At 54.4% G+C, this 18,075-nt stretch overlaps 1 long non-coding RNA gene across 3 annotated transcripts in view; it reads left to right on the forward strand.

Moving 5' to 3' along the window:
• Positions 1 to 799: 799 nt before the first annotated feature.
• LOC131497348 (uncharacterized) overlaps positions 800 to 18,075 on the forward strand; it is a 434,038-nt gene continuing 416,762 nt past the window's right edge. For all 3 annotated transcript variants that reach the window (XR_009254911.1, XR_009254910.1, XR_009254909.1), the window contains exon 1: positions 800 to 1,344. This is a non-coding gene — a long non-coding RNA (uncharacterized LOC131497348). The remainder of the gene's footprint in view (positions 1,345 to 18,075) is intronic.

An 18,075-nucleotide genomic window follows, 5' to 3' on the forward strand; every position in this document is an offset into this window, starting at 1 on the left:
TACCGCCGTGTTGTATCCTCCTCTTACCTGACTGTCAGCTTCTTGAGGGAGGACTCCCACCTTTGTGCTTCCGGTGTGCGCAGGTGCTCAGGTGTTGGATAAATGAGGAGGCAGCTGCAGAAACGGAGGCCTGCGATTAAGTGCCTGGCAGCTCCAGAATTTGATCTGGGAGCGTCTCGGATGGCATTTGGTTTGCAGAAGTTGAGCCTTGAAACTGAATTTGCTTAGCACTTAACAAGTGTAAGGAAATTATAGTTGTTGAAATTAGAGATGGGGAGATCAGGCCGCCCTGTGCAGGCGGGTCAGCAACGAGTGTGGTCGCCTCCCTCTACAACCCCATGGAAGCAGTCACCAGTATCCTCTGTGTCGGATGAAGTATCCAAGGTGTACATGGGAACTCCTCCGTGAAGGTCACACACAGCTAGTTCGCGCAGGCTGGGACTGCAACCTAGCTGGGTTTGTCTGACTCCAGGGCTACCGAGGTTTGTCATCCTGGGCGGCATTTAGGTGCTTGAGGTCACCCACCTTGTGCACAAAGACCAGCCTAGACCTAACGGAGTTGAGAGCGAGGCCGGAATCCCAGCCTTACCTAAGACGGAAGGGTGCAAGGGAGCACAGCTGTTCCGTGTGGACCCCAACCATTCCCACAGCTGTTCTGCATTTGCTGTGACTGGGTGAAGAGAACTACACCTCCCAGGAAGCAGCGCGGCGCCCTGGCTGCCCCCCTCCCTACGCCCCGCCCCGGGGAGGCTCATATATAAGGGCGGAATGGCCCGGCCTCCGGCAGAGCGCAGGGGCAGCGAGGGCGCGCGGCGCGGTGCTGGGCATTGGGGAAAGCGGCCGCCAGGGCTGGCCTCCGCGGCTCCGCGCCTCTCCCCCGGCCTCTCCTGCCCCGCGGCGTCCAGCCTGCGCCGCCAGGGCCCCGCGGACCTGCCAACCCGAGGCCAAGAGTGGAATTGCCCTGCCGCTTTCCCGGGCTTGGCGGAGGGGATCCCGGCGGGGAGCTCGCGATGGCGATGCGCAGCGAGGAAAGGCGAGGAGCTGCGTGCGGGCTGGGTGCCCTCGGAGCGCCGGGAGGCGGGGAGCGCCCGCCGCGGGGCCGGGGGATGCTGCCGCTTGGGAACCCCCGCGGCGAAGTCCCTCCATCTCCGCGGGGCTCCAGCACAGAGGTCGGGGCTGCAGGCCCTTTGGCCTTGGATGGAAAGTGGGAAATGGGGCGCGGGGCTGCGGAACCCCTAACGTGGATTACTTGGTGCGTGTCAGCCGGGCTCAGAAGACCCACGACCTCGTCTCCATCCTCGGATTGATTCATTCCGCCTGGCAGTCGGGTCGCTTTACCTGGAGGTAAGTTTCCCTGCGATTCGAGGGAGGGGGTTTGAGTGGACTCGTCTCCCCCCTGCCCCCCTACCCCGCGACGCTTTCTGAAGGTCTTGGACTAAATTTTTGTCGTTGTACTGACATCTTCGCAGAGGTCGTTTGGCCGTCCTTCTGCCTCCAGGCGGAGCCGACTGGCCGGGTCGCGGTGGTCAGCGTTCATGCCGGGCGTGCGGGGTCATCGCCGTCCGCCCCCCAGCGCCGCCAAGCCTCTGGCTGCCCCGCGGGACAGACCCTCCGCGGGGGAAAAGGCCCCTCGCCCTTACCTTTTCCCTTGTCGCCCTCCGGGGCCCGTTACTTCGGGAGCGGTGCCGCCTCGGGGAGCTCCCGACCTCTGCCCACGGGCGACCCAGAATGCGGCTGGGGCGCAGCGCCTGGCGGTGGCGCCTGGGCCGAGCCCCTCTCGCCGTGCGGGGTGGGGGCTGGGGCGTGTCTGGATGTCCTGTCGCCGGTGCCTTGGTGAGCGGCTTTGCTGCAAGCCCCCCCCCCCCCCCCCCCAACTCCGAGTCAGGCGGACGCCAGGGTGGTGTGGGCAGCGCTTTCTGGAGAGGTGGGAGACGGCAGGACTTCGGTCCACTGCGTCCACCCGCGCCCCTACCCCGTACGCCCCCACCCCAGCGCAATCTGTTTCTGGAAGGGGTTTCAGGGCCAGCGTGGCGGGGGGCGGGGGCACTTAGTCTTGAGTCCTGAGCTAACCGCTCTGAATCCACAGTTCCTTCCTCTCCCTGTCCTTTTGTGTCTGTGCTATTTGGGGCGACTCCGTGCCTGTCACTGCACTGAGTAGGCGCTGAATACCTGTTTGTTGAATGAATGACTGAGCGACTCCGCCTTGATGTACAGATAAAGCCGGGTCCCTCCTTTACCTTCTCCCTCCTTGCCACTTGTCCTCAACTCCAGGACAACATCCGCCCCCCCCCCCCCCCAAGATGGCTTCCTGGAGATGCTTTCCCAGATGTGGGACTCCCTTCCTTCCTCCCAACCCTGTTGGCAGTCTGTTGGCGATGGTCCATTTCCCACCCAGAAGTCCCTCCTGCGCAGATAATTTCTGGAAGCTGTCAGGGGTCTCCCTTGGTATGTTCTCAGGGTGCCATGCCTCCAGTGAGCACCTGCTTGGGGAAGAAGGGAGGGCCAGGCGTTGCCGGAGGGAAAGAGGTAATATGTGTTAATACTGCCCCCTCCCCCCAGGAGCCTGTGCCTGTGGCCATGCCCAGGTCCCTGGACCTGCCCACGTTGGTGTGGCACCTTTTCTTTTGGCCCTTCCCCACCCTCCCCCCCTGCCAGCCCCTGGGAGACTGTTAAACTGCTCCACGATTGACTCGTAGCTTCACCACGGCAGCTCACTCTGACCTTAGAAGTAATCCGCGCACTCTCTCTCTTTAGGAAACTACAAAAAAAGTGTAAAGAGCAGGAAGAAAAATACCCAGTTCCAAGTAGTGCTGGCAGCTTGACGTATTTGCTCACGGCTGAAATCTTGCACTATAGACAACTTCGTTCGCTGCTTTTTTCCTCTCGGTTTTACTTAACAGTCCCCACGTGATGACCATGTTCCACTGCCCGCGTCAACTCCCGATCTGCTTGACAGTTCCACTACTGTTGGGCGCTAAGGTACTTGTAGATTTTTACCCTTAGAACTAAGGCATCAGTGGGGCGCCTGCGTGGCTCAGCCGGTTGAGCGTCCAGCTTCGGCTGAGGTCATGATCTTGCGGTCCGTGGGTTCGAGCCCCACGTCGGGCTCTGTGCTGACACCTCAGAGCCTGGAGCCTGTTTCGGATTGTGTCTCCCTCTCTCTCTCTGCTCCTCCCCCGCTCGCGTTCTGTCTCTCTCTCTCTCAGAAATAAATAAACATTTTAAAAATGAAGAAAAAAAAGAACTAAGGCATCAGTGAGCATCATTTGTACATAAAGATATGTCCACTTTTTGGATGATCTCCTTTGGAAAATTCCCAGAAATCACTCTGTCTGCTTTTAGTCAGAGTCATGGCTGCAGTGGACATTCCCAAGGTGGGCTTGAAGAGAGCCCCATGTCCCCATCAGATAATATCACAACTGGGAGCCAGAGTACAGGAGCTGGGAAGACACTTGCTGAGTAAATGCAGTGTTCCATTTCGAGTTTCCTGAAGCCCGGGGTTGACCAGCACTGGTATGAGAGTAACTTAAAAATTTGTGTCCAGGATTATGATGTAAATCATTTGCCACAAGCTAAGATTTAGTAGGCAGCTGGATTAAAAATGCTGTCCTTTTTAAAAAGAATTAACTTTTGATTTGGATGGAAATCTGTATTTATAGGAAAGTCACAAAAATAGTACATGGAGGTCCCCTATACCCTTTACCCAGCTCCCCTAAATGTTAACATCTTACATATCCACAGTGCTATGGTCAAAGCCGGCGGGCTGACACTGACAGGATACTTTGAACTCACCTTCAGGCCTTATTCAAGTTTCTCCAGTTGTCCCACTAATGTCCTTTTTCTGGTCCAGAATCCCATTCAGGATCTTGCATTGCAGAAAATTCTGTCTTGTAAAAAGAGTGGGAGTGGAGAGGGATTCAGAAGACCCTCTTCTTTCTTTTAAACCACTTTATCGAGGTGTGATTGACAGACACAAAGCTGTACATGTTTAATGGATATCACTTGATGAGCTTGGTAATAAGTATACACCTTGAGACCCTTACCACAACCTAGGCCACGAACATCCATTGCCTACAGAAGTTTCCTCCCGCCCTCTTTATTATCATTATTATTTTGTTGATAAGAACACTCAACGAGAGATCTTCCCTCTTAGCAAATGTTTAAGTATACAATGCAGTATTGTTAACTATGGACGCTGAGAGGGAACACTAGGCCTTGCTCATTTCAGCAGACCTTCTTTATTCTGGAGAAGGTTTTAAATGGGGACTGCTTTCGTCTTCTTCCCCAGGTTAACTTGCCCCATGTCTTCCCCCCCCGCCCCCCCCCTTGACAGCACAACAGCTGAGACCCTTCAGAGCCTAGAGGAGACCGGAGACCTGACTGTGAATGGCCGAAACTCCTCTGTGCACCCCTCCTTCCTCCCCCTCCCCCCCACCCCTCCACTGGGAGTGAGTCGTTTAGTAAAAATTGGGTTATAGCCTGATCTGTCCCGACACGTCTTCCAAGGGGTAGGTGGATAGATGACATCCGGTGTGCGTGAGAATGAGCTGCCGAGCACCGAATCGGCGGCTGGCAAGTCCAGCGTGCAGTGCCTGTGTGGGTGACTCACGCGGGCCCAGCAGCAGGTGTGCTGGGGCTGCTAAGCGTGCAACCCCGGCAGAGACCGTGTTTTCTGGTTATCCGGGCACATGTAAAGGCTGCTCTTGCCTCAGACTGGATGTAGGGAATTGTCAGCCGGTCTGGGGCTTATGAAGTGATCCCCTTTTCTTTCGGGGACCTCTTTCTCCTGCCAGGGGTGAGGAGAGCCAGCCCGAAGGGGTTTGGGAAGCAGCTGACGCGGATGCAGGCTGGCTGGCCCTCGTGTGTCTTTGCAGAAGAGAACATCTGAGTTCACAGCTGAGGAAGCCCAAGAAACAGACCCTGCTCCTGCCCCTGCAGCAGAGACCACGTTAGCCTAAATCTTCTGCCAACAGTGTGCCATCAAATTAGGGCTGTCCCTTCCAGCTTGGGGTGGCTGCCCGCACAGAGCGTAGGTGCTGTTTATCGGGAGAAGGACGTTTTGAGTTGCTTGGATCTCAACACGACAGACTTCAGTTGTCCAGGTGGAGTTTCTGTGTTGCCGTGAGGGTATGGTCGCCTAGAGTGGGTTTTTCTTTTCCTCTTTGAAGCGCTTCCGGCCTTCATTTTCTATCTCGTAAGCTGGAAGATACCCCTCCTCTCCCTCTCCCCGTCTCCCCTCCTGCACCGGCCCAGACGTTTTCCATAACCGGGCAGCTCCAGCGAGGAGCATAACAGGAAGTCTTGGTGGGAGAGGAGTTGGGGATGTTGTGACTAACCAGCTCTGGAACAGCCCTTCCGTCTACACCTGCCTTCTCTGTCTCCTCAGTGACTCCTCACGGGCCCTCCCTCCAGAGCCTCTGCTCTTCCCAGTTAAGACCGTTCACTTAGCGCTACTCCACCACGGTCCCTCAGGTTGTGGTTTGCCTGAGAACAGATCGCTTGGAGACCTTGTTAAAAATGAGTACTGATAGCAGCCATCCTGCCCTCCCCGACCTTAACGGTTCAATTTCTGTGCAGGTGGGGGCAGGGGAGGGCTCTGAGGCCTCGCCATTCCAGGACAGATGGATACCTTTAAGAATCAGAGAGTTGACTGATGTCTTGGCCAGCAAAAGCCCGAACTGAGTTTTTTTCCCTCTGAAACTTACCAGGCACACAGCTGCGTGCGCTCTCTCTCTCTCTCTCTCTCTCTCTCTCTTTTTCCTCCTCCAGGAAGCCTTCCAGGCTTACCTCCACCTGGTCTGGGCCTCCGCATGCACTTAACTTAGTTTGTTGGTTTTGAAACGTAAAGTCTTGAAATCAGGTATCCTTTATCCTTGGTTAGGACAGAAGTGGCTGCCTTTGGGTGAATGACAGAGGATCTTCAGTTCTGGGCTTTGGGGACAAATTAGATCTGCAGGTTCTCCCCCCACCACCCACCCGGGTCTGTGAGTTCCCCGGGAGCTTGGAAGAAGGTGCCTGGTGATAGGCAGTTTCCCGGTACTTTGTTGTGCCTACGCAGACCACTGTCACTTCCGTTTCTGGACAGCGTCATCCTAGGCTATGTCCACGATCGCCATGGAGCTGGTTGGTGTCCTCCACGGCAGGGGAGCACCCCCTTTGTCACAGGGTACGGGCACCCAGCTCACTTTATGCGAAGAAGACAATGGTCCTGGACGAAGGCGCTCGCTTCGAACTATGCCGTCGGCCAAAAAGACACCCTGTTCAAAATCGCTCACTCTGCAGACCATGTTTGTGCCCGAAAAAATGTCTATACAAAACCAATCTCGGTTGATCACATGACCCGCGAAAGGCCTGGAGGGAACATCCAAGCGGTGGAATGCTGAAAAGGCTAGTTTCTGTCAAAGCATTCTTTCTGTGATGTGAATCATCGCCTACTCCCGCATTTGATTTGTTGGTACAGGTTTTCACATAGAAGCCTTGAAACCAGGTGCTTTCTGTCGTTGGTTCAGGCGGAAGTGGCTGCACTGGGGTGAAGGATAGAGTTCTGGGTTTCCAGAAATCAGTCAGAGCTTCAGTCTCTCCCCTCAGCTCTGTGAGCACAACACCCCCTCCCCCACCATCCCACCATCCTTTGGAAAATGCCCCTTACAAGGGTCTGATTTTAGTGGTTTTCTGACCCATTTCCTTTCCTAAAAAGTGATGTGGTCTCACTTCAGAATTGCCATTGCTTTCCTTTGACTGGACGGAGAAGCCTGAGGGGGACAGGACAGGGCAGACCATCTCTGCTGCCCCGCCGTCCATCTGGTAATGCGTTAGCCATGTCGGTGCAGGCTTTTTTTTTTTTTTTTTTTAAGTTTATGTATTTTGAGAGAGAGAGAGTGCACGCGTGAGCAAGTGTGCGCACGCACAAGCAGGGGAGAGGCAGAGAGAGAATCCCAAGCAGGTGCTTCATCGTCTGTGTGGATTCCAGTGTGGGGCTTGACCTCACAGACCACGAGGCCACAGCCTGAGCTGAAGTTTGACACTTAACTGAGACACGCAGGTGCCCCAGTGCATGCTTTTTGAGCCTCCAATGGACTGTTCCCTTTCCCTCGTTGTGGACATGTTGCCAATCGTTTGCCAGTAAGGCTCCCTCTCTCTTAACTTCTGCAGGTAGTAAGTGCCCGCTGGATGCTTCCTCAGACACTGCTACAACCCCACGGGTTCCTCTCCTGTGGCCAACTAAACAAGTTTTACCCTTTTAGTATGGGCATGCGCCTCATTCACACTGCCTTTCCATCTTCCCACCATCCGTCTCCAGAACTTTGTCAGCGTCCCCAACTGAAACTCTGTGCCCTTTAAACACGAGCTCCCTGTCCTGTCCCTGCTCGGCCCCTGGCAACCACCGTTCTGCTTTCTGTCTCTATCAATAGGGACTTCATGTAAGTATAATCATAGAATGTGTGTCCTTCTGTGTCTGCCTTCCGTCACTGAGCATAATGTCCTCGAGGCTCCCCCCTGTCGTAACAGGTGCCAGAATTCTTTTCCATTTTAAGGCTGAATAATTTTCCGCTGTACGTGGAGGCCACGTTTTGTTTATTCGTCCGTCCATCAGTGGCCACTAGGCTTGTGGCTACCTCTTGGCTATGGTGGCTAATGCTGCTTTTGAACCTGAGTGTGCGGAAAGCTGTTCGAGGTCCTGCTCTCAGCTCTTTTGTGGGTATGCCCAGGAGGAGGACTGCTGGATCCCAGGGTCATCTCGTGTGTGATATTTATTTATTTATTTTTTTTTTTTTGAGGCACCACCAGACTGTTTTCCACAGCAGCTGCAGAATTTACATTCCCACCGGCAAGGCAGAAGGGTTCCAGTTTTTCCACATCCTTGCCAAAATGTTTTTGTTTTTTGGTAATAGCCAATCCCATCGGGTGTGAAGCGGCACTTTAATTTTAAAGGCAGATTGACCGGGATGGTTAGATATTTCCCCCCCCACCCCGGTTTACACTCAGCCTGCCCGCGGATCTCCTTTTACCTCGGAGGAAGAATCTTCACTGGGAGCGAAGTGATGGGAATAAAGAGCAGCCATGGGCAGGCAGCCGTCAGCTCCCAGCCAAGCTGCATCTATTCTTGGTAAATTAAAAGGTCTGGTGGTCTAGTGAGTTCTTAGGTTCTGATTATTTGCACCGGAGTTGTTCAAGCGATTCTGTGTCCATATCCCATCTGGTACCAGCCCCAACCTGGTGAAATGGTCAGGTGTCATCCCCATTTTTCCAGAAGAAAATGGAGATTGGCATTGCCACTGGAGAGCACTCTAGGGGGAACTCTATCCTCCATGGTCACATTTCGTATGTGAAGTTTGCTGGCTGTGGGGTTTTGTTTTGTTTTATTTTCAAAAAAAAATTTAATTCTTCTTCTGTGGAACTCTTCTGCACGGTCACATGGCTGAAGAAATGTCTTTCTGAGCACGTGGGTGCCATGTCAGATTCCTGTCGCAGCTCCCGCGGAGAGCCCTGGTTAGTAGCTGGGTCAGGGTGACCAGCTCCCTCTTAGGGTTTGCTTCCTGAAGCTGTGTGTGAGTCCCGAGAGCTCAGTCTGTTCTGGTTGGTCATTGGACATCCCAGGTGTGCGTCCAGCCTCGAGGGGGTTAGGCTTTTGCAGTAAGTGATGTTAGTGGATTGGGGACCGACTGTTCCCCAAATTTGTCTCTCCCAGCCTCTGCAACTTCCCCCATGCGGCAGAAGGAAGGTGACTTTGTGTCCCTGGAGCCATAATGAATGTAGTTCTATTTCATTTAATTTTTTTTCATTCTGATATTCTTTTTCTTATTATTTTAGAGAGAGAAAACATGAGTTAGGGAGTGGGGCAGAGGGGGAGAGAAAGAATCTTTAAAAAAATTTTTTTAATCTTTATTTATTTTTGAGAGAGAGAGAGAGAGACAGAGCATGAGTAGGGGAGGGGCAGAGAGAGAGAGAGGGAGACACAGAATCCAAAGCAGGCTCCAGGCTCTGAGCTGTCAGCACAGAGCCTCATGCGGGGCTCAAACTCAGCCACCAAAGCACCCTGAGAAAGAGAAGCTTAAGCAGGTTCCGTGCTCAACGTGGAGCCTGATGCAGGGCTCGATCCCACAACCCTGGGATCATGACTTGAGCTGAAATTAAGAGTCGGATGCTCAGCCAAGGAAGCCACCCAGGCGCCCCTGTTTCTTTTTATTTTTTAAATTAAGCAGCAAGAAACAAAGCTCTTATTCCTCTGGATGGGGTGACAGAACAGGATGGTCCCAACCCCGAGGAGGCTGTCTTCTCTCTGGGAGGGAAGGGGAGGGGAGGAGGAACCTGCCCCAGACATGTCCCCATGGCCCTGCATGTGACCCTTCCTCCTCTGACTTCACACAAGACTTGTCTAGTGGCCCCAGAGTCACCCTGAGGGAGGCTTCTCTGAATCTAAGGAATCTGTGGCCACTGGCAAGCCAGTTGGGAAATTGAGATGTTTGGGTTTTTGATTAAATTTCTTCAGTAGAGACCAGGAATGTGGTTAACCAAAGAGCTGAGATGGTCCCGGTTTCTAATTCCACCCTGACCACTGTGCTTTTCCGCCTTTCCTGGAATTGCTCTCTTGGTCACTTTCCGCTGACCTGGTTTTATCCTGTTCTCCTCCCTTCCCCACCCGAACCCCTCATGCTGCATCTGAACTAATGTCTTTCCTCTCCTCCGTGTTCTTTCTCTCTGCCCTTATCATCCTGGCATCTGTCCACCGGGCTCTGACTTGGGGAAGATGCTTGTGTGGCTGCATTCATGGCTCACAGTCAAAATGGCCATTTGATATCCCTGTCCCCTAAACTAGGACCTTGTCCTGTTCCTTCCGCACCCCTGCATAAGAGTTCAACAGATGGGATCCACCAACCAGTGCCGGCCACCAGAGCAGGAGTGTTCTGTTGGGAAAGAGCGAGAAGCCAACCTTTCACAGGCTCGTAGCAGGTGTTCCCAGCATCTCTTTCTTAATCCTTGTAGGGTGGATGTGGGCATTATTACCTCTGATGTCAGACGTTTAGAGACTTGAAGCAACACCCTTAATGCCCAAGAGCCTGGAAGGATGGAACCATGGTTCCGTGTCATGCCTGACACTGGGGTCCCATCCTGACCTAGTCACCACTGTCTGTGTGACATTGGACAAGTCACTGGGCCTCTTTGGGCTCACTTCCTCATCTGTAAAAGAAGAGTCTGTTTTTAGATTGGGTGCTTTTGGTTGCGAGTTAGAGAAACCAATTCTAACTGGCTTAAACAATCAAGTTTGGGGTTGTTCATCTGCCTGGAAAGTCTAGGAGTTGTGCCTTGGGGTGATTTGGCTCTCTGTTTTTCTCCAGTTCTTTTTATTCTTAGGTTTTAATTCCCTGATGGAAGCAGAAAGGGCAGGGGTATTGGCACACCCCTGTCTCTACAGATCCAGAGCGAGAGAATGCCTTCATTTCAGCTTTCCGGAGAGCTGGCCCGGCAGCAGGGCTCACCCCTGGACCCATCCCTGTGGCCCAGTGGGATACACTGATTGGCTGTCCTGTGGTCACATGCCTCACAGCGCCTCTGCAGGTGGAGGCGGCTTCCCTCCACCCAAAGCCACTGGGATGTGCAAATGGGAGTGAGGGCCGTAGGAACAGGGAAGGACGCAGAGAAACATCGGAAGTTCGCTATGAGTAAACTGGACTACTGGATAATCCACCAGAATGAATGGTGGGCAGGGGGTTACTTGTGTTTCCCATTGTATAGCTAGGACCAAGGGGGGTGGCGGGGTGTTGTCATGCTCAGTGACAGGTGGTAAATGGATGGACCTCGCCAGTTCTTTCCTCCTCTGAGTTTCTGGACCCGAGATTCTATTTTTTTTTTCACAGGACATCCTCTTGCTCCATCAAGAAATGGGATTTGGCTCTTGGACCTCCAGATCTGGCCTTGCAGGGGATTGCCCATGTCTGGGTTCTCATTTACCTGCAGGAAAGGGTTGTTACTGGAATAGCAACTTGGCGCTTGGCGTGGCAGCTGTCAGCTGAGAGGACACATTTTGTCCTATTCCTGATATGAAAAGCCCAATGATGGGAGATGGGGCCAATGGATGCGCGCAGACTTCTTGCGAAGCTCCTGCATGGGCAGCCTGGGGAGGAGCCTGAGCGCCCCGTTAGACCAGACAGAGGGCTTGTCCTGGCGCACGCACACATGTGGACTTCTTTAGATGGCTCCTTTGCGTCCACACATTCGCATGCCAACTGGTGTCCCAGCTTCCGGGGGCTCCGTGTTAGAGAGATGGCTTTGCTCTCCAGGCCGTTGAGCTCCAGGTGGGGGGCCGTATGTGCTTGTGTTGTCTGCACGTCAGACAGGTAGGCTGTGAGGAGCACTGATTTATGCTCGTGGGTCCCGTGAGCTCTAACGGCCGCCACGCTGCCCTGGCAGGTGCCTCTCGGCTGCCCTCGTTTGCCGTTGTGAGGGGAAAAGTTCATGGTCATGACGAGAGATCATTTCTACCCCCAAGCATGAGTGTGATTGGGCTTTTTCGCAAGGGTGGTGTGGTGGAGGAGAGGGGGTGATTATCATGATTAAAGTGACGGAGGTCCTCAGACGTGTGCTAGCTTCCGCGTTTAGCACTGCCCCGTTGAATAGACGAGGAAGCTGAGGCTCCCAGGGCTTCCGTCACTTGTCCAGAGTCACCCTGCCGGCCAGTGGCAGAGCCAGACCTCCATCTGCTCCAAGTTGGCACTTGACTGCGTCTATCTCGCCTCAAGCTGCGAGCGTGGATCCCTGCTTCTTTTGGAAAGTGCTCAAAGTCACGGATCAGATGGATTTGATAAGGTCTCCATAGCTGTGATTCATCTTTCACCCCTTCCTCCGGAGCAACCGCAGACAAGTTTAAAACAGTGCTTCCTTGTCCCTTCTCAGTGAAGTCAATGTTAAAAAATTTACACCAAACTAATCGAAAGATTCTTCTGCCAGAGTTTCGCTGATGAGGAGCTATCGTCAACTTCTCCCCAGGTTCCAGGCCTTTCCCTGAGGTCTACCTCTTCTATTTTGCCATCTTTCCATTTTTCCCTGCGGGTGTAGGACCTGGCTGGGAGAGCTAGAAACCATTGCGTGCCATTTCCCAGCCGGCAAGCATGGAGTCAGGATCCACATGCAGGTAAACCACTACCTTTCCCTATAGTATTGTCCCGACTCTGTTCACGTGGGAGATGCTCACGTCCCAGATCCGCATCAACGTCCTCAACCCCCATGTTGCTGAAATCCCACCAGGGATGCTCGGGCCACATTGTACCGAGTTGGGATCCTGTGACTTTTTTCCGTCTCCTGCGACCACCGGCACTTAGGGTGATGATTCTGGGGAGGCCTAGCATCCTCGCTCAAGGAGCCTCACGAGGTTGGGTGCACAGTTTGAGGGGGACAGGGAGGTAGATTGGCCCACGATCAAGGTGTTTAATGGAAGTGTTGGTGTTGAAGGGTTGTAACTGTCCTATAACAGGGCAGTGTCGTGTGTACTTTACTCCTTGAGCTCAAAGCTGAGCTGGGCTTTCAGACCACACCTGTGGCTGGCCTGTCCTTCTGATTGCCGTTGGAGGGTAGAAATAGAGCCTGGGTGGCCTTGGGGCTGGGGAGGGGTGGCAGTCAAGGTGTGTCTAGTTCCCTGGATCAGGTGGACTGCATCTTGGATTCCTCCTCCCACTTCTTTTCTTGCCCCGTCTTGGCTGGAAACCTGTGTAAATGTTACAGAAATGGACGAGCTCCATGGCTATATCTGCTTGGGCTGCCGTTGTCTCTCTACTGTGATGTCGCTGGATTTAACTGGGGAAGGAAATTTCCACTTTCTAGTCGAGGAGTCCAGTTCTCTTTGGGTTTTCTTCTCAGAAGTGAAGAATTTGGGCTACAGAGGGTAGAATTTGGGAAGTCCAGGCTTAAGCACAGTGACCTGTGTGAAGGTGGTTTATGAGTGTGACTCACAAGTCTCAGGAGCTCTGTTGGCCTGAGGAGGCAGACAGCAGCAGGGTGTGGGGGAGGAGGCGGTGAGGTGCCCTCGATGGTTCTTCCTGGGGTCTGCATTGGGCTTGACTCAACCCACTCTTCCCTGTGACCCGTTAGCCACTCCTTTCCTTAGGGGTTGGGTCCTTCTTGTCTCTTTCCCTGGCTGTCCCTGTGCTTAGTCGGTGAGACTCCCAGGTGGAGGGGACCTAGGGTCCAATATTGCTGTTACAGTGGTTGCTCGGGTTGTACTTAAGCTCACCGATGGGTACTCACCCTTTCTTTTTTCAAATTTCTCTTTTATCCAGTCTTTCCCGTCCCTGAATTTGTATTCCTAATGATCTAATATATACCGCCATGACTGGTTCACGTACGTGGATTTTTCTTCTTCAGTAGAATCAGAAGCGTGCTTTCCCGGCGCCTGGCCTGATGCCGACTCCAGTGAAAACAGTGTGTGCTTGATGAGGTGACAGGTCAGGGGCCCACGCCACCCTGCCATTTTGCTGCTGTGTGTGGCTGTGGATGCTGGGCCCGTGGACTCCGGCTGGTTTACCCAGACACGTTGCGTTGGAAAAATGGCTTTTCACATCTTGCTTTTGGAAGGCGTTACTGGTCTTTGCTCCAAGTAGTCCTGGGCATCGCGCACCTCTGTCCCTTGTGCCTACAAATGGTGGCTCAGCCAGGAGCGCTGGTTTTGCCTGTTTTCAGTCTCCTAACTTGCCTTGTGGCTTTGGGCAGGTTCTGCCACATCTTGGGGCCTCAGTTTCCCCCCCCCCCTTCGTACCTTACTGTGTACTCGATGGTTCCTTGATTAATTTCGGCATAGAGGGTGCCTCCTTGTCTCCCTCGCTGTTGTTGGCAGATTTCCGTGAGCCAGGTAGGCGAGAAGAAACACCCAATTGTTCTTGGTGGACACATCATTCCCAGCTCTTTCTGCTGTACCGCTCAGCCTCTTGGAGAAGTACTCAATTAAACATAAATGAAATCAAAACATACAACGGTCTCGTGGGGGCAGTTTTTATAAAACATCATTTGTGATAGTTTGGGATGCCTTCAGAAATAAGTGAGGGTGACCTTGTACCAAAATAAACATCTAGAAGAGTAAATTACCCTCTTTGCCCTGTGGCTGGAGAGAATTTTATTTATTTAAGGGCCTGTGGCTGCTTGCCTCCCCCTTTCCACAGTGAACATTTGGACCCAAACTGCCTTCAAAGGATCGATCCTTTAGTACAGTGTAACAGAGGCCCTTCACTTAGGTAAAAATGAGATTCTTTTCTGCTTGCGGGCGGTTCCCGAGCTGGATTCGGGAAGCAGACCCAGCTGCCGGGCACACAGCCGTGTCACCACAGTTCTGCTCCGTGGGGTTGCCTCTTTGCTAGCATTTCTGTTGCTTTTGAGGCTGAGATGCCTGGTTATAACCTGAATTGTTCTGGGAGGGAGCCGTCCCCGCCACGCCCCCTTTTCCTTCCCGCCCTCCCCTCCCTCCCCTCCTCTTAGGGGGGAAAAAAAAAATCCTTCCCCTTTTCTGCATCTGTGTCTTTAAGAATTCCCTCCATTGTAGCCCTGGGACAGAGACCCTTCTGTGAAAGTCTGTTGGAGGCCTGTCCTCTGTGACACCCCGCCCCCCGTATTAAAAGACCATCGGAACAAGCTCCCCATTCTCCTCTGGAGAGGGTCCCTCTGTCCCAAGCCAAGCGACTCTTAAGGGAGCGCTTATCCTGGGACACTCAGCTTCAGATAAACTCACTCAGACCCGCGGGGAGGAGGACAAAACCCCCTTTCTTTTCACCCCTGCGGGGAGACCAATAGAGACTTTGTGCTGGAGAGCAGGGGTCTGAGCAAACAGAGGAGGGGTCTGTGCTGGGGCTGGTGGGGGAGAGCCTCCTGGGTTATTATCTTATCAGTTTATCTTTCAGGGGGAAATCTCCGCAGGGGGCAGTGGACTGTAACTCTCCCAGAACCACTGCCTCAGCTCTGGCTCTCCCCTCCACTCCCCTCCAGGTCCGCAAGACGCTCTTGGGCAAGTTTGTCTTGGTTTGCCTGGAGGGATCCGTTTTTTGTTTTTTGTTTTTTCTTCACCCTGTTGGGTAGGGCAAAACTCACCCGCTTGGTGGGCCAGGCCCCAACTGTGTGTGTGTGTGTGTGTGTGTGTGTGTGTGTGTGTGTGTGTGTATAAAGATTCTTGGTCTAGGGGTGCCAGGGTGGCTCAGTTGGTTAAGCTTCCCACTCTTGCTTTCGGGTCAGGTCACAATCTCACGGTTCATGGGTTCAAGCCCCGCATCAGGCTCTGTGCTGACAGCACAGAGCCTGGTTGGGCACAGAGCCTGGTTGGGATTCTCTCTCTCTCCCTCTCTCTCTCTGCCCCTCCCCAGCTTATGCTGTCTCTCTCAAAATAAATAAATGAACTTAAAAAAAAAAAAAGATTCTTGGTCTAAAGGTCTTCGGGTGGCAAGCATCATTGGTAAATTTGGCCGCCTGGGAACGTGTGTGTGTGTGTGTGTGTGTGTGTGTGTGTGTGTACTCATGTGCCTCATCTGGAGGTATGTGGGCGCCCCCGGCCCCCACATGTGGCCATTGCCATAACTCTGGCGTAGCCTTTGTTGTATGTGGCGAGAGGTAAACCACAAATGTCTGTGATTCGCTATTCGATTGGAGTCTGAGTCGAACACTGCAGGTGCCTGGCCTGGCGTCACCAGGCAGTGGGGCGCCTGAGGTTCCGGCCCTGCTATGGCTGAGCCTGGAGCTTCTGCCTGCTGCTGAGCTGGAGGCCACGCGCAAGGGCCCAGCACAGTGCGAGGGCCCAGCACAGCGAGAGGGCCAGCGGGGAAGAGCTGAGGGTGCCAGGGTCACAGCAGAATGAGGGTGCTGCCAGGCCCTAGCCTTCCCGCCTGGCTTTGGTTTTGTCCTCTGCCTCCTGCCGTTCCTGCTGCCTTCCTCCAGGGTTGGAAATCTACTCACGGCTCTGGGTCCTGGTCTGTCTCGCACCCACGTAGGCCTGTGCCCTTGCAGTGCTCGGCTCCCATGCGTGCCCGCTGTGGTGGGGAGACGGCAGAGAGGCTGGAGCCTGCGCGGCCCAGTTGGAGCTGGGAGGGAGATGCCTGGCTCCTTGTGCACACAGGCTGGGTCGAGGGGCCTTGCTGGAGCTGGAGGAAAGTGCCTTCCCCACTGATGTCTTAGAGAGGAACTCTGACCCAGCTCCCGGTCCCAAATCTGTGACTTGGTCTTCCCATTTTCTTTTCTCAGGGTGGGGGACCCTGGGGTCCGACCTGTGTGTGGGAGTTGGGGGGTGGGGACAGGAGGGATGGCTCCTGAAATTCCCAAGTCACCTGTGTTCTGTCTTCGTGCATGATCCTCCTGCGATGCCAGGAGTGAGTGCCTAGAGGAGGCAGGGTGGGGGTGCAGGGGCAATGAGAGAGGCCTTCTTCTCTGCAGGGCTTTATGGCCAAGGGCAGAGTCCCTGTTCACATATCACAGTTTCCAGGGCAGTCGGGGTCTCGCATCCCAGGGCAGGAGGCTCCTGGGCCTTCCCCCTTGTCTGGCGGAGCCTGTCTTGGCCGCGGAGGGCTGGCTGCACCCTGGGCCTGCCTGCCTCGTGAACCAGGAGGGTGAGAGTCGCCCTGAATCACTGCACATGGACTTCCTGTGGGGAGGAGGCGGTCTCAGAAGCAGGCGCTAGGCACGCATGGGGGTGGGGAAGAGGGGTTTGCAGAATTCAGGATGGAGCCAAGAGGGCGTTGGGCGAGAAACAAACCGCACTCCTTTGCATGGCTGTGAGGACCCACAGGGACCGATGACGGCAGGAGGGAAGGTTGGCCAGTGGCAGGCTTTGGGGAGACGGCATGGAGCAAAAGAGGGGAGCCTAAGTTCTTGTCTTGGGGATTGGGGGTGGGAAGGGTGGTGACCTCGGGGGTGAGGATGCAGAACAGCGGCCAACGTCAGCCCTGCTGGGGAAGCAGCAGCATCGCCACCCCGGACATCGGAGAGTGGGTCTCTGCATCCTGGGGGCGTTCCTGGACTCCCAGGACAGGACCAGGGAAATGAGTACTACTGGCTTGAAGTCCCCCCCCAACCACGGGATCCAGAATAATCCCCAGGGACATTTGCACAATGGCAGCGTGCGCCAGAGGGGACCAGGGCCGGATGGGCAGATCAGGGTCACTCCTGGCAGGATGTCTGCCTTTGTGGGGGTGCCCAGGTTGTTTCTGTACCTTTGCCACGGTGTGAACCCTCGTTTCGTACAGGCCAGTGTTTCTTAACCACTTACTGCCGTAGATGGAGGCACCACGGGATCTATCGATTGGCCATCTGAGGGAGGGTGAGACTTGCCTTAGGTCCAGCCGGGGTCTCCATGTTTGCCTGCTTCTCTCCCAGGCGAGCGAGACATCTCGGATCGCTCACCCTGCCTCTCTGTGCCTCCGCGCATTTCAAAGCTAAAATATCAAGGATGTGTTCCCAAGTTCCGTCCAGCTCTAGACATCACACAATCCCATGTTTTATGATGTGCGTCCATGGGGGGCTGGGAGTGTGTCTGGGCATGTGCACGGGCTCCCTTGTTCCTCGGTTCTTGTGCACCTTTCCCTGTGGCTCAAGTCACTTCTGCCCCGGAAGGGTGTCATCCCACCTCTCCACCCCGTCCCAAGGAGAAGGGGACCCTTGCCTTGGCGACAGTGAGGATGTGAGAACCCATTGGCCCGTATACAGCCTGGCGGAGGGCAGGGAGGGACAGGAGAGTCAGCTTGGGATCAGAAGTCAGGCTGCTGGTCTCCTGGGGGGACTCACCTCCATTGCGTCTGCCCCGATGGGTGGTTGGTGAGTGGGCAGCACCGAGCGTGAGGTCCGGAGGCTCGGACTAGGCGGTGGAGGAGGTAGGGCGGCTGCTCTCCCTTTCTGGCTTCTTTCACACCCGAGGAAAGCTGGAGGCTCTGGGGATTGTCCGGTGGGCCTGGGACGATGCTTGTGTGAGTCTGTGTCTGGGCAGGGTGACGTGTGCCTCGTCCTTTGGCTCGTTGTTCACACACACTGGCACAGCCCACATTCAGGCAGTCCAGAAGAAGCCCTTTTTACTGGTATCCGACCTTCCTTGGGCACCAACATGCCCTCCCCCAGCGCGGC

The sequence above is a fragment of the Neofelis nebulosa genome, chromosome 16 (assembly GCF_028018385.1).
Source record: "Neofelis nebulosa isolate mNeoNeb1 chromosome 16, mNeoNeb1.pri, whole genome shotgun sequence".
Taxonomy (NCBI): domain Eukaryota; kingdom Metazoa; phylum Chordata; class Mammalia; order Carnivora; family Felidae; genus Neofelis; species Neofelis nebulosa.